This window comes from Panthera leo, chromosome B4 (assembly GCF_018350215.1).
Source record: "Panthera leo isolate Ple1 chromosome B4, P.leo_Ple1_pat1.1, whole genome shotgun sequence".
NCBI classification, from domain to species: Eukaryota; Metazoa; Chordata; class Mammalia; order Carnivora; family Felidae; genus Panthera; species Panthera leo.
In genome coordinates this window covers 12,147,850-12,160,561 of record NC_056685.1, presented here as the reverse complement: position 1 = coordinate 12,160,561, position 12,712 = coordinate 12,147,850, and the positions used below count along the sequence as shown (strand labels likewise).

Genomic DNA, 12,712 nt, shown 5'->3' with positions numbered 1-12,712 from the left:
ATTCTCCTTGCAGAATTTTAATAGACGTCATGGGACTAAACGGGTTCCACTGGGGGGAGTGTCGCCACACCAACAAGCAATTCTTGGGACACGAGCTGCAGGCCCTACAACTCATCAGTTCTGACACTTTCTATCCCGATAGCATCGGAGCCGGAGTAAGAGCTCAGTCCTACAAGACTGCTCCCCACACCCCCCACTCACCCCTCCTTCCGACGACAGTCACAAGCCCAGGTTGTCACCCACACTTCTGACTGCCTGCTGTAATTGAGGGTCCCGTGACCCCCTCCTCAGGTTTGGTTAATTTGCTTGAGGGGCTCACAGAACTCAGCATCATTTTACTTACTAGATGACCAATTTATTATAAAAGGATAGGACTCAGGACGGGCCAGAGGGAGGAGACGCACAGGCCAGGAGCCTCCGCGCTCTCTGAGCGCACCACTCTCCCCCAGCCTCCATTTGTTCACCAACCCGGGAGCCCTCTGTATCACCCCCTTTTGGGTTTTCATGGAGGCCTCATTGCACAGGCACAGCTGATTAACTCATTGGCCATTGGTGATTGAACTCAATCTCCAGCTCCTGGCCCTTCACCCAAAGTGGTGGTGGCCGGGGGTGGGGGTGGAGTGGGGGTGGGGGTAAGGGTGGGTTCTCCTGCCAACCAGCCCTAACTTTAGGTGGGGTCCGAAAGTCACCTCCTTAACATAACAAACGACACCTTTGTTGCTCTCATCATTTAGGAAATTCCAAGGGCTGGGGAACTTCTGTGCCAGAAACAAGACCAAATCTGTATCTCTTAGTATAAATCACAGGATCACAGGACGAGACAGCTTCGCAACCTCGTAGTCTTAGACATTTGCACTGTTTCACAGGTATCTTACCTGCAGGACATCTTGAATTGTGACTCTTTTAGAAGGAGACGGCGTTTTCCAAACTTGCTTCAATTCGGAACCCTCTTCTGGGGGCTAGCGCTCTGGGCGAGAAACTCGGTTTGTAGATTCCTGGGGGCGGGCCCGTTCCTGCCGTGCTCTCCCGCGAAGCTTGTGTGAGAACAAGGCCTGGGAGGTCTGCCCCAGGCAAGCCCAATGTGTAATCAAGCTTGGGAGATGCTGGTTTCCTTTGTTGCCCCTGAATTCTAAGGTGCCAATGGTGAGGGGAAGAGAAAGGTGGGAGAAAGGTGAAGGAAGGATGAAGAAACCCCGGGGCTTGGATCTGGAGGTGCTGGTGGGAAAAGGGGCGCTGAGGGGGAGGGGGCACCCACGGACGGAGGGGGTGGGAGGAGGGACACTGAGTGGGCACAGAGGTGAAAGGGTCAGGAACAGAACAGAGATGGGAAGGAAAAACCTCACTTGGTAGTATAAACAACCTTAACACCTGTGGAGGGGCTCATGGTCTACAAAGAATCTTCCGGAATACCAGCTCCATCTTCCTTACAATCCCAGGAGGTGGGCGGTCAAATTATCCCCATTTTTCTTGGCTTAAGGAAATCGAGGCTAGGCAGAGTGGACAGGGGCTGTCCCGTATCCAGCTCCTGTTCGCATCCCTAAGACCTGCTAGCCCCTGGAACGCCACACTGCCTGCTTGCTGCCTTTCCCAGGCTGGCTCCTCCTTCCGGCTTGTTGGGAAAGCTGCCACATGTCTCTCCTCACATCCCTTTTCTGTCTGAATCAGCCAAAGTACATTTTCCGTAACTTCCAGGAAGCCTGACTTGAATCAGAAAGGTTAAGTGTGGGCATGAACTCGTCTCTCAAGATTCAGAGCTCCGCCCATCTTCTGCTGTTCCAGGCTGTGGCATCGAAAGTTTAATGAGTTCGATTTTAGTCCTACGATAACGTCGCTGATGAATATCCAGTGGGAATTTCCAGTAGGCATTTGGAGACGCAGGACGAGTACATGGGATAAAAGTCAAGGTAGAAATATGGATTTCGGAATCAGTGCCATTGAAATCACAGGTGTCAATGGAGCATCTCATAACACAGGGCAGGTTGTGACGGCAAGCATTCCAAGTACCCTGATGATCCGAGGAACAGTTTGAAAGTCCTCCTGAAGAAGAGCTTTGGAAAGAGAAGGAACATGACGAGAAATGTGGAAATGCCAGGCATTGGGGGACACTGAGAGGTAGAAGCCGCCGATGGTTCGAGGCAGTTTCCTAAGAGGATAGTAATATAAAACGTTCACTCGGCAGCATGCGCTGTATGATCCCATTTTATTATTTTTTTAAATGTTTATTTATTTTTGAGAGAGAGAACATGAGTGGGGAAGGAGCAGAGACAGAGAGCGAGAGAGAGAGAGAGACACAGAATCCAAAGCAGGCTCCAGGCTCTGAGCGGTCAGTGCAGAGCCCGATGCAGGGCTCGAACCCACGAACCGTGAGATCATGACCTGAACTGAAGTCGGATGCCCAACAGATTGAGCCGCTCAGGTGCCCCCCATTTTATTTTTTATGTATATTTGCATAAGTCTGATGGATCTACATCAAAATATTTGCAGTGATTATCTCTGGATGCTGCAATTTTTGTTACCTTCTGACACATTAAGCATTCATCAGTTTTTTTCCCAGATAAAATTCATATACCATAGGGGTGCCTGGGTGGCTCGGTTGGTTGAACATCTGACTTTGGCTCGGGTCATGATCTTGAGGTCTGTGAGTTTGAGCCCCGTGTCGGGCTCTCTGCTGACAGCTCAGAGCCTGGAGCCTGCTTCCCATTCTGTGTTTCCCTCTCTCTCTCTCTGCACCTCCCCTGCTTGCATTCTCTCTCTCAAAAATAAACATTAACAAAAATTCATATACTATAAAACTAACCATTTTAAAGCGTACAATTCAGTGAGTGTTAGTATATTCACGAAATCATACAACCATCACTACCTGATTCCAGAAAATTTTCATCACTCCAAAAAGACACCCTGTACCCAATAGCAGTCACACCCGTTACTGCTCCCTGACCCAACCTAGGTAACCACTAATACCTCTGTCTCCACGCATTCGCCTGTTCTGGATATTTCAAATAAACGGAGTCATCCATGGTGACTAGACTTACTGGGGTAGTCATTTCAGAACATATGCAAAGAGTGTGTCACTCACTATGTTATATACCTGAAATGAACAACATTGTATAAAAAATCAGAAGAGGGGCACCTGGCTGGCTCAGTCAGAAGAGCATAAGGCTCTTGATCTCTGGGTCGTGAGTTTGAGCCCCACACTGGGTGCAGAGATAACTTAAAAAACAAATAACTTTTTAAAAAGAAAAGAAAATGCAATTTGTAAGTCATAAATGCTTTTCAATCAATTTTTTTTTAATGGAATTATCCAAGAGGTAGCCTTCGTGACACATGGCTTCTTTCACTTGGTATAGTGTTTTGATGGTTTATCCACATTGTAGCGTGTATCAGTGTTATTGCTGCTTCTTGCCAAATAACATTCCATTGCCTGGCCGTGCCACATTTTGTTTATCCATTCATTAGCCAATGGTGTACATAAGCTGTTTCCATCTTTTGGCTGTCGTGACTAAATCGGCAACGAACACTGGTATACACGTTTTGTACAGATGCGTGTTGTTAATTCCCTGGGTGTATATGCAATCAGGAGTGGAACTGCTGGGCCAGATAGTAACTCCGTGTTTAACTTTCAAGGAACCACCAGTTTTCCAAGGGGTCCGCACCCTTTAACCTCCCCGCCAGCAGCACACGAGGGCTCTGGGTTCTCCACAGGCTTGCTAACCCGTGTTAACACCCCTTCTTAAAACCGACACGGCACGGGTGTTAAGGAGGCCCGAGACCTACTTGTATTTTTTTTTCAACATACTTAATCCTTTTTGTAATTTTTCTGCAGATGAAATATAAATAAGAGATTCTCTGTAATAATAAGGATACAAAAGCTGACATTTATTAGATTCTTAACTCTGGACGGGCTCCTGTAGTACTGTGTGTTTTATTGCTTTGAATATTTGCAGAAAACCCTGAGTTTCCAACCTACTGTACAGATGCAGACGAGGTACAGAAGTTACCTGATGAGCATTATTACAACACTGCCCCAAAGCCAAAATTCTTAATCATCCACTGTGACATCCAAGACCCCGCCTCTCCTTGGGGCACCTGGGGGGCTCGGTCAGTTGAGCGTCTGACTCCTGGTTTCGGCTCAGGTCATGATCTCATGGTTCGTGAGTTCGAGCCCTGCATCGGGTTCTGTCCTGACGGTGTGGAGCCTGCTTGGGATTCTCTCTCTGCCTGTCTCTCTGCCCCTCCCCTGCTCATTCTCTCTCTCAAAAAATAAAAAATAATAATTTGTAAATCCGCCTCTCCCTTCTGCTGAATTGTTCTGGCTGTTCACCCAAAGAACAGTTTCAATAAGCCACCGTGTGTCATCCATATATTTTCCCACTGGAAAAAAAAAAAAATCTTTCTCGAGATGATTTTTCACAAGTCAGCCAGGTACAATTTATCATACTCTGAATGCTAACAAATTCTGGAGATGCAAAACCTATAGCATACATATAAATAATTTGACTCAGCAGTGTAAACATTAATTCAATGTTTTGTTTTTTTTTTTAAATGAACAACCTTGTTTCTCTGAGTTGTTGTGATACTTCTCTCCTTCTGGGTTTTTTATTAGCTCACTGGTGCCAATAGGAATGGGTTCGAAAACTGATTAGCCCCGAGGAAGATTCTGTAATCAAATAAATCTGAAGTAAGGCATGCTTTCAATTTTGTTTAGAGGGGAGATATTTTTCCCCACTATGCTTTGTTTCCCAAAGAAAGCTTCGTATCTTTTGTGTTCGAAAACACGTCCGCTTCTGTGATTTCAAAGGACAGGAGAACAAATTCTGTTTGTAACTGGCCAATTTCAGCTCCTGAGAAAGACTGTGGAGGAAGTGTATGTGAATAAGATCTGAATAGAGCATATTATTAGATCTCAAAGAGAATCAATAGAATCTAATGTAGTTTTCCTTGCATTGCATCAATAAAGCAAGGTTGTTAGGAAGGCATTACAATCTTGTCTTCTCTCGTTGGTTTGAAAGCTTGTCTTTTCTGTTGTGGTGGTTGATTTGCCCCCGGGTCGTCTGTCCCGAGGACTAATTTGTTTGGTTTTGTAATGCATCATCGCTGCCAGCGTCACTGAAGGCTCAGAACACCTAGGGAGATAAATAGATGTTATTTTTATTATCTGTGCTTTATAAATACATTTTAACTTGGAAAGATTACACGGTCGAAGTCCCACATTCAGCCGCGTCAGAAGGCCGCACCACAAGAGTTCTACGCTGAGCCTTAATCTGCTTACAATCAGGCTGAACCTGGGGGGATCGCAGGCTCACCCCCCCATTTCACTGCAGGTGAAATTTCTTTCCTCACGGCTGTGGCGGCTAGAAATCTGCAGTCAAGGTGTGGGCAGAGCTGGTTCCTTCTGAGGCCGGGAGGGAAGGGTCGGTGAGGAAGGAAAATTCTGTTGTTTACACCACTCATCCTGTGGGGTCTTGTAAGGGCCTCCCCAGCAAACGACCATGACTGCAGGGCTGTCGCTGCCGCGTTACTGATGATGAATCAGAGACCCCTGGTCTCCCGACAGCCCAGTGCCCCCAGGGTCGGGCCTGCGAGGCTTACGGAGCTACAGCCCAGAGAGCACAGACATCCCAGCTGTCTGGTGCTCCCGAGCCCCATGCTGAGCTTGGACACCATGGAGGAACAGAGGGAACCCGCGTCCCTCTCCTCTTTGGTCAGCAAATCTTAATGAAAGACTTGACACTTGGTCAACTGGTCAGAGGCTGAGGTGAGCTTTCTCTCTTCAGCGGCCTTGCCAGGAGAGTTTCTCCTGGGAAACCTTCACTCGTGTTCAGATTCCCAGCCCCTCTGTTCTGACATCCAGTGCTTTTGGGAAAGAGGGCCCCTTGGCTCTCGTAAAGCAGTCTGCTCTGTCCCCTTGGGAGGAGTCCCGCCTCTTCACTGGGATCCCATCTTGGGTCTCTGTCTCTGGAAGTGGCAGAGTCCCACTGACGTGGGGGCTGACAGACTATCCCACGGGGCTCCCGACGGTACCGTTCAAAGGGCGGTCTGTGCAGGAGGCCCCGACAGGCTGGGTTACTGCTCCCCAAGATGAATACAGAAAGTGACAGTGAGCATTCAGCAGCATCCACACCAACTCAACAGCAATGCTCTGTCAGTGGGATCTAATAAAAACAAAAAAGAAAGAAAGAAATGAGCTTGTATTTCATGTCTTTTTTATACAATAATTTCATTTTTCTCATCACACATCATCCCCCATTGCGAATAAGAAAACTTCGCCACGGATAGTTTAAGAAGCTCAGCCCAGAGGTCGGCGTAAGCGACTGAGGAGGCATAAAGGTAATGGTGAGGCACAGAGAGTAGTTAAAGACTGAAGCCCTGACCCTCAACTTGATGGTGCTTGGAGGTGGGGCCTTTGGGAGGGAATCAGGTTTAGATGAGGTCATGAGGGTGGGGCACTCACGATGGGATTAGTGTCCCTGTCAGAGGAAAAGCCACCAGATCTCTTGCTCTCTCTGCCAAGTGAGGACACAATAAGGTGTCTGTCTGCAAGCCAGGAAAACCCTCACCAGGAACTGCATGGGCCAGCACCTTGACTGATCTGAGGCTTCCGGCCTCCACAACTGTGAGAAGGAAGTGGCTTCTTCTGTCACAGTGTGTGTTGTGACAGCCCCAACCGACCGAGACCCAGGCTCTGCTACTGACAGCCCAAGTCGCTGGGGCTCAGGCCGGCTCCTGCTGTCTGGGGCCACCTCCAGCGGTAGCGTGTCTTCTCTCGGGTCTTTATCAGAAATGGCCTGGGTTCCCAGGCCACGGCACGACAAAGCCACGTCCGAAGGACACAACCCCGCCCATACAGGTGCTGTGTGTGAAGGCAGGTCCCAGGGCACATCACACCCCAGTCCCTCCCTGCTGCCTGATGGGGAGGCCACACCTCACCCTCATGCCCCCTCGTGTGAGGCCACACGACAGATTTCTGTCTCCAGAAGGAAGGGCTGGCGGCTCAGGATCCCATAAAGCTGGTCCCACCTCAAGGCAAGGCTTCCTCCAGGAAGCTCATCGACTCCTTCCTTGGCAACTAAAAGCTTCCTTTAAGCTCCATACTGCAATAGTTTCCTCCTCTTTGACAGAAATGGTAAGTTCCATTTTTCTACATTTGTAAAAAAAAACTTGTATCAAGAAAAAGGCGATCTTGATATAACGCAATCTGCACAAGACTTATTTTTCTTGTTTTAGAAAAAAAGGTCCAGATGTTTTAACGTTGATGAACAGCCATCCCAACCTTTCACAACAGGCCTGAGCCTGCAGCTTTAGTCATTCGTTTCTCAATTATCTTGGGAGAAGTAGGTCAGGGAAGAAAGCAGGCCCAGGAGGCCGGGGGGTGCAGGAAAGGAAGACAGGAGATGGCCCTGCCATGAACTGAAGTGACCTTGGGCAGGTGCATGCACCCCACAAGGGCTGGGAGCACTGGGACCCCATACTTCTGGATGCAGTTGCTTTCGACAGCGCCCCCGCCCTGTCCTTTAGGTGACCAGACGAGCAGCCACGCGGTCTGGACGGAGCCTCCCCTCCGCCCCCTTCACTCTCCAGGCCGGCCTGGTGGGAGGAAAGCAGCCAGAAGATAAGCTGCAGAGAGAAAGCCAGGGGAGCAGTGGCTTCGGGCCCCTGCAGTTCTCTCAACAGGGTCTCTGTAGCGGCTCGGTGCACACAGCTGACACCCCGACCACTTCTCCTTCCTGCCCAGAAAGTAACTGTGTCAGCCTCCTGCTCCTCCCACCCTTCTTCCTTCCTGCCCTGTGCTGGCTCCTGCTGCCTCGGTCCCCTCCCCTGCATCCCTGCACACTCCCCTGCCTCAGCCCCCCCCGCCCCCCCGTTCTCCTGCCACCCACCCCCGATCCCGTGACAAAGCCTCGATATTTCCACAGCATTCACAGTGGACAGAGCATGTTCATCCGATCCTAACAGATTCACTGGCTTCTGAACAAAAGTCACCGGATCTGGGGTGCTGTGATTCTTACCCCCGCCTCCCCTACCTGCCCGGTGCCGCTGTAAGCAGAAAGCCTGCCCGCGGACAGTGGCTGGGGATGTCAGGACTTGATGTACACACATGACCTCCTGTGAGCCCGGCAAACCCTGAGAGGCAGGTGGTAGTTCCTTTTTTTTTTTTTTTTTAATTTGAGAGAGAAAGAGGGAGAGAGGGACAGAGGGATGGGGGGAGAGAGAGAGAAACAGAGAGAGAGAGAGGCAGAATCCCAAGCAGATTCCATGCTCAGTACAGGAGCCCGACACAGGGCTCAATCCCCCGACCCTGGAATCACGACCTGAGCTGAAACCAAGAGTTGGACGAGCAACCGATTGAGCCACCCAGACGCCCCTATAGCTCCTTTTTCATAAACATGAAAAGTGAGGCTCACTTAGATACCTGGAGGCACAGTGGGTGCCCTGGTGTGGCAACTGGTCTTGAAAAGAAACTTGGTCACGTGCTGACTCTGGGGCGGTGCAGAGCCGGTAAAAGGCAGAGGTGGGCTCAGCCGTGCCCCCGTGCTGCGCTAAAGCCCCTCTCCTCCACTAGGCACCCCTGCTCTGGCCTGTGCCCTTCCCCTGCAGTGGTGTGGGCTCGAGGATGCCCAAGCAGTTAGGGGACCTGGAATCTCGTGGGGGGGGGGGGGGAGGGAGCAGACTCAGAGCCTCTGCAATGGCCCAGCGGAAGGGGAGAGGACAGACCTGGACGCGGCTGCTGGGTACCTGGGGTGGTTCTGCCCCTGGGAACTGTGGGGGCTGTTAGTTTGGACTGGGTTGGGTTAGGCCAGTAATTTGGGTCTGGATGCTTGGCGGGGTCAAGGACGCTGGAGGTCAGCCCCGCCCCAAATGCCAACAGGGTCCCGTGAAGAATCACTGAGCCCCTTCAGCTGGCTGCTTCTTTCGCATTCGCTCCCTCACTGCTGTCTTGACACTGGCCCGGAGGACAATATCCAGTGCTTCTGGGGTCCACTGGCTGCTTTTAGGCTGCGGGAAGAGCAGGGCATTCAGAAACCCGTGACCGGGCCTCTCTGTGCTCGGGGCTTTTAATCTCCTTAATTGAAATTGATTGGTCTCTTGGGAGGTAGCTCTGCATTGGCCCTGAGCTTCAGCATGTGATCAACTTTTGCTTCTTTCTTTTAAAGACCAGTTGACACACCAGGGCATCTAATCTTATCCCAGAATCCCGGGCCCCTTTCCAGACGAGGAGCAAAACCAGAAACAAGCACACTTACAAAAACAGCTCAGGAAATAAAAGCGCCTGATAAAAATAAGGGGAGAATATTCTTGTCCCATTGTGGCTGAGCGTTATACAAAAGGCCAGTCAAAACCCCATTACCAAGGAAAGATGTAATCACACGGGGAAGGAGCCATGGCGGGCGGGGGCGGCTTGCCTTCTGAAGCTCACGAGATAAACAGGCCGGGCTGGAGCGTATCTAAGAACCAGCTGCAAAATAGATAAATGGGAAGAAAAGTGAAAGCCCTTCTTAAGTTAAAAGAAAACCAAACATTGAGAGAATTGTTTGAGCATCCAGACTTGCATTCATCCCGACGTGCAACAGTCACCCCAAAGTGGCTGGGGCTGGTTTACAAACTGGTTTGGCAGGTCATAGCTCTTGGCGAAGCCTTCGATAGGGCCCCTTACTGACCAGGCTGATCGCATAGCCTGGAAATATCCCCCTGGGGGCTCTCCTGTGCCTCCTGTGGGTCATTTCACCAACTGGACGCTAGGCTTGAAAGAGGCCGTGTTGAGGAGGCTCGGGCCACTTCATGGCTCGCAAGCCCTCGGCTCTGTCCCTGCAATAGCGGCATGGAGTGGCAGCAGACACAAGAAGTACCTCAGAGGTAAGGGAACCCAGCAGTGACAAGTAATCATTACGAGTAACAAACTCATTCTAAGAACATCTTGCTGCCTGGCCTTGTGAAGATAAGGTTTAAGGGGATCAGGATATGCCAGCCCAAAACATACTACCCTGGCAGAAGGATTATTTTAAGCTGAAGGCATCTGAGACTCAACAAAACGCAGAAAGAATTCTCTTCCCTCTTTTCCGCCTAAAAGCAGGACATCAACTTCCCTTTGTGAAAGTGTCTCCATCTCCCACACTAGGAAGAAAGTGACTCTTGCCACCAAGAGAGTCCTCACTGAGATGAGTCTGTGTAAACAGACCTTACTAAAAAAAACCTTCATCTTCCCCTACGTAGCCTAGTCATTTCGTAGCGTGTGGTTCCTTAAAGCACAAACCTCCTTTCCTTTGAAAGAGATGGTATACAAGCCCCCAAGTCAAGTCTAATGACCCGAGTTTCACTTCTTTTTCTGTGAGCTCCTGTCCAAGTAAGATATGAATACAATTTGTATTCCTTTTCTCCTGTTTGTCTGTTTTTTGTTGGCCAAATTTGCAGGCCTCCAGGCACTGAACCTAAGAGGGTAGAAGAAAAGTTTTTCCTCCCCGACAATGTCAAGACATCCCGATTTAAAAAGCAGAGATCTAGCTTGTTTGCTGGAGAAGCTCCATTTTCAAATAAATTCAAGTTGAAAGTGGCCCTTTGTCTCCACTTTCCCTAGCTGCAGGAATGGGACTTAAGGATCAAGGAGGGGTGAGCTCTATAAACATGAAAGCCGAGTCTGTCCCAGTCGTCATGGAACTAGTGTCTACGGGTGCCTAGCACATAGCAGGCCCTCAACCCATCAGTGGAAGAATGGATACTGGCTGAAATTTCCAAAAATGGGATTGGAGCAAATGCATAGTGTGGAAGGTAAAACTGTAGTTTATTGAATATGGGCTCCCATATTCAATAGAAGAATTGGCAATAGGAGAGGTCACTTCTTGCAGTCGTGACGGTGTCTTCGAGTGGGGCAGGTGAAGTCAGGATATTCCCCACTTAAGGTGAGCGTTTCAGTGTCCAGTGGATTAGGATCAAATAAGGCTCACGACAGAAAAGTTCAGGATTGTGGGCACAGCAAGGTGTGTTCACAGTCATTCACTGCTATCTTTCGAAGCGAAGCCGGTTTAAGCGGGTTTGGGGAAGTTCCTCAAACAATAGTTGGTTGCAACTTTTATCTTCCTGGGCGAGCGTTTCTAGAACAGTAAAATGATATTGGCGAAGACAGTGGAATCAAGTCTTTAGTGAAGACTGCATAGTAGTCTACCTCGTAGCCACGTTGATGTAGATGTAAGCAAACTATGTGGGAGTTGGTCTCAGTCCTCAAGCTGAAGACGTAGATAAACCATTCTCCTTCCATAGTATGACATAAACAGACAAGTAAGCCCTGTTTGTTCAGAGGCTCTGAGATAGGTGTGGTGGCTAATTTCTGGCTATAGAGGGCTGACCCACCCAAGGGAGAGGTAATTCCGTGTGTCTTCTTCGACCTTGATATCCGATGAAATAGCCCTGAGAGAGGACCAGCTACAGGACTGGAAGAGCCCAGAGCGAAACGCAAATGCAGGGCCCCTTGTTCAAAAACGACGAATGTCAAAGAGTTTGACAGCTCCTCACAAAGCTAAACGTAGAATTCCCGCACGACCCAGCAATACTACCCAAAGAACTGAAAATGGGGACTCGAACACGTATCTGCACACCCACGCTCAAGGCAGCATTATTCGCAAAAGCTGAAAAGTGGAAACAAGCCAAGTGTCCATCAAGAGAGGAATGGATCAACAAAACGTGGTGTGCATACATACAATGGAATATGACTCATCCATAAATAGGAATAAAGTTCGGGGTGCCAGTCAGTTAAGTGTGCAACTCTTGATTTCGGCTCAGATCAGGATCTCACAGTTTGAGAGTTTGAGAACTGAGTCAGCCTCTGTGCGGACAGCATGGAGTCTGCTTGAGATTCCCACCCCCGCCCCCCACCGCCCCCCTCTAGCCCATCTCCCTCTCTCAAAAATAAATAATTTTTTTTAAAAAGGAGTAAAGTTTTGACACAGACTACAACATGGATGAACCCTTAAAACATTATATTAAGAGAAATAACCTGACACAAAAGAACAAATATTGTATGATTCCACTTACATGAAATATCCAGAACAGGCAAATTCACAGAGACAGAAATCACATGAGAGGTAATCAGGGGCTGAAGGGAGAGGGGAATGAAGGGTTATTACTTAATGGTTTTAGAGTTTATCTGGGGTGAAGAAAAACCTTTGGAAATAGATAGTGGGGGTAGTTGCACAATATTGTGAATGTAATTAATGCCACTGGATTGCACACTTTAAAATAGCCAAGGTGTGTGTACACACACACACACACACACACACACGAATATTACTCAGCCATGAAAAAGAACAAAATCCTGACATTTGCAACATGGATGGATCTAGAAAGTATGATGCTGAGGCACCTGGGTGACTCAGTGACTTAGGTGTCCGACTTCAGATCAGGTTATGATATCACAGTTCATGGGTTTAAGCCCCGTGTTGGCCTCTGTGCTGATAGCTTGGAGCCTGGAGCCTGGTTCAGATTCTGTGCCTCCCTCTCTCTCTCTGCCCCTCCCCTGCTCACACTCTCTCTCTCTCTCTCTCTTAAAAATAAACATTAAAAAAAAAAAAAAGGAAGAGGGTATGATGCTAAGTTAAATAAGTCAGTCAGAGAAGACAAATACCATATGATTTCACTCATATGTGGAATTTAAGAAACAAAACAAATGGGGGCGCCTGGGTGGCTCAGTCAGTTAAGCGTGGACTCTTGATTTCAACTCAGGTCA

The 12,712-nt window shown here is 48.9% G+C and overlaps 1 long non-coding RNA gene across 4 annotated transcripts in view; it reads right to left on the bottom strand.

The window, feature by feature from the left end:
- Positions 1 to 4,216: 4,216 nt before the first annotated feature.
- The window catches only part of LOC122223873, an 80,838-nt gene continuing 72,342 nt past the window's right edge, over positions 4,217 to 12,712 (bottom strand). For all 4 annotated transcript variants that reach the window (XR_006204539.1, XR_006204537.1, XR_006204538.1 and 1 more), the window contains exons 4-6: positions 9,347 to 9,454; positions 6,022 to 6,152; positions 4,217 to 5,123 (exon numbers count right to left, since the gene is read on the bottom strand). This is a non-coding gene — a long non-coding RNA (uncharacterized LOC122223873). The remainder of the gene's footprint in view (positions 5,124 to 6,021; positions 6,153 to 9,346; positions 9,455 to 12,712) is intronic.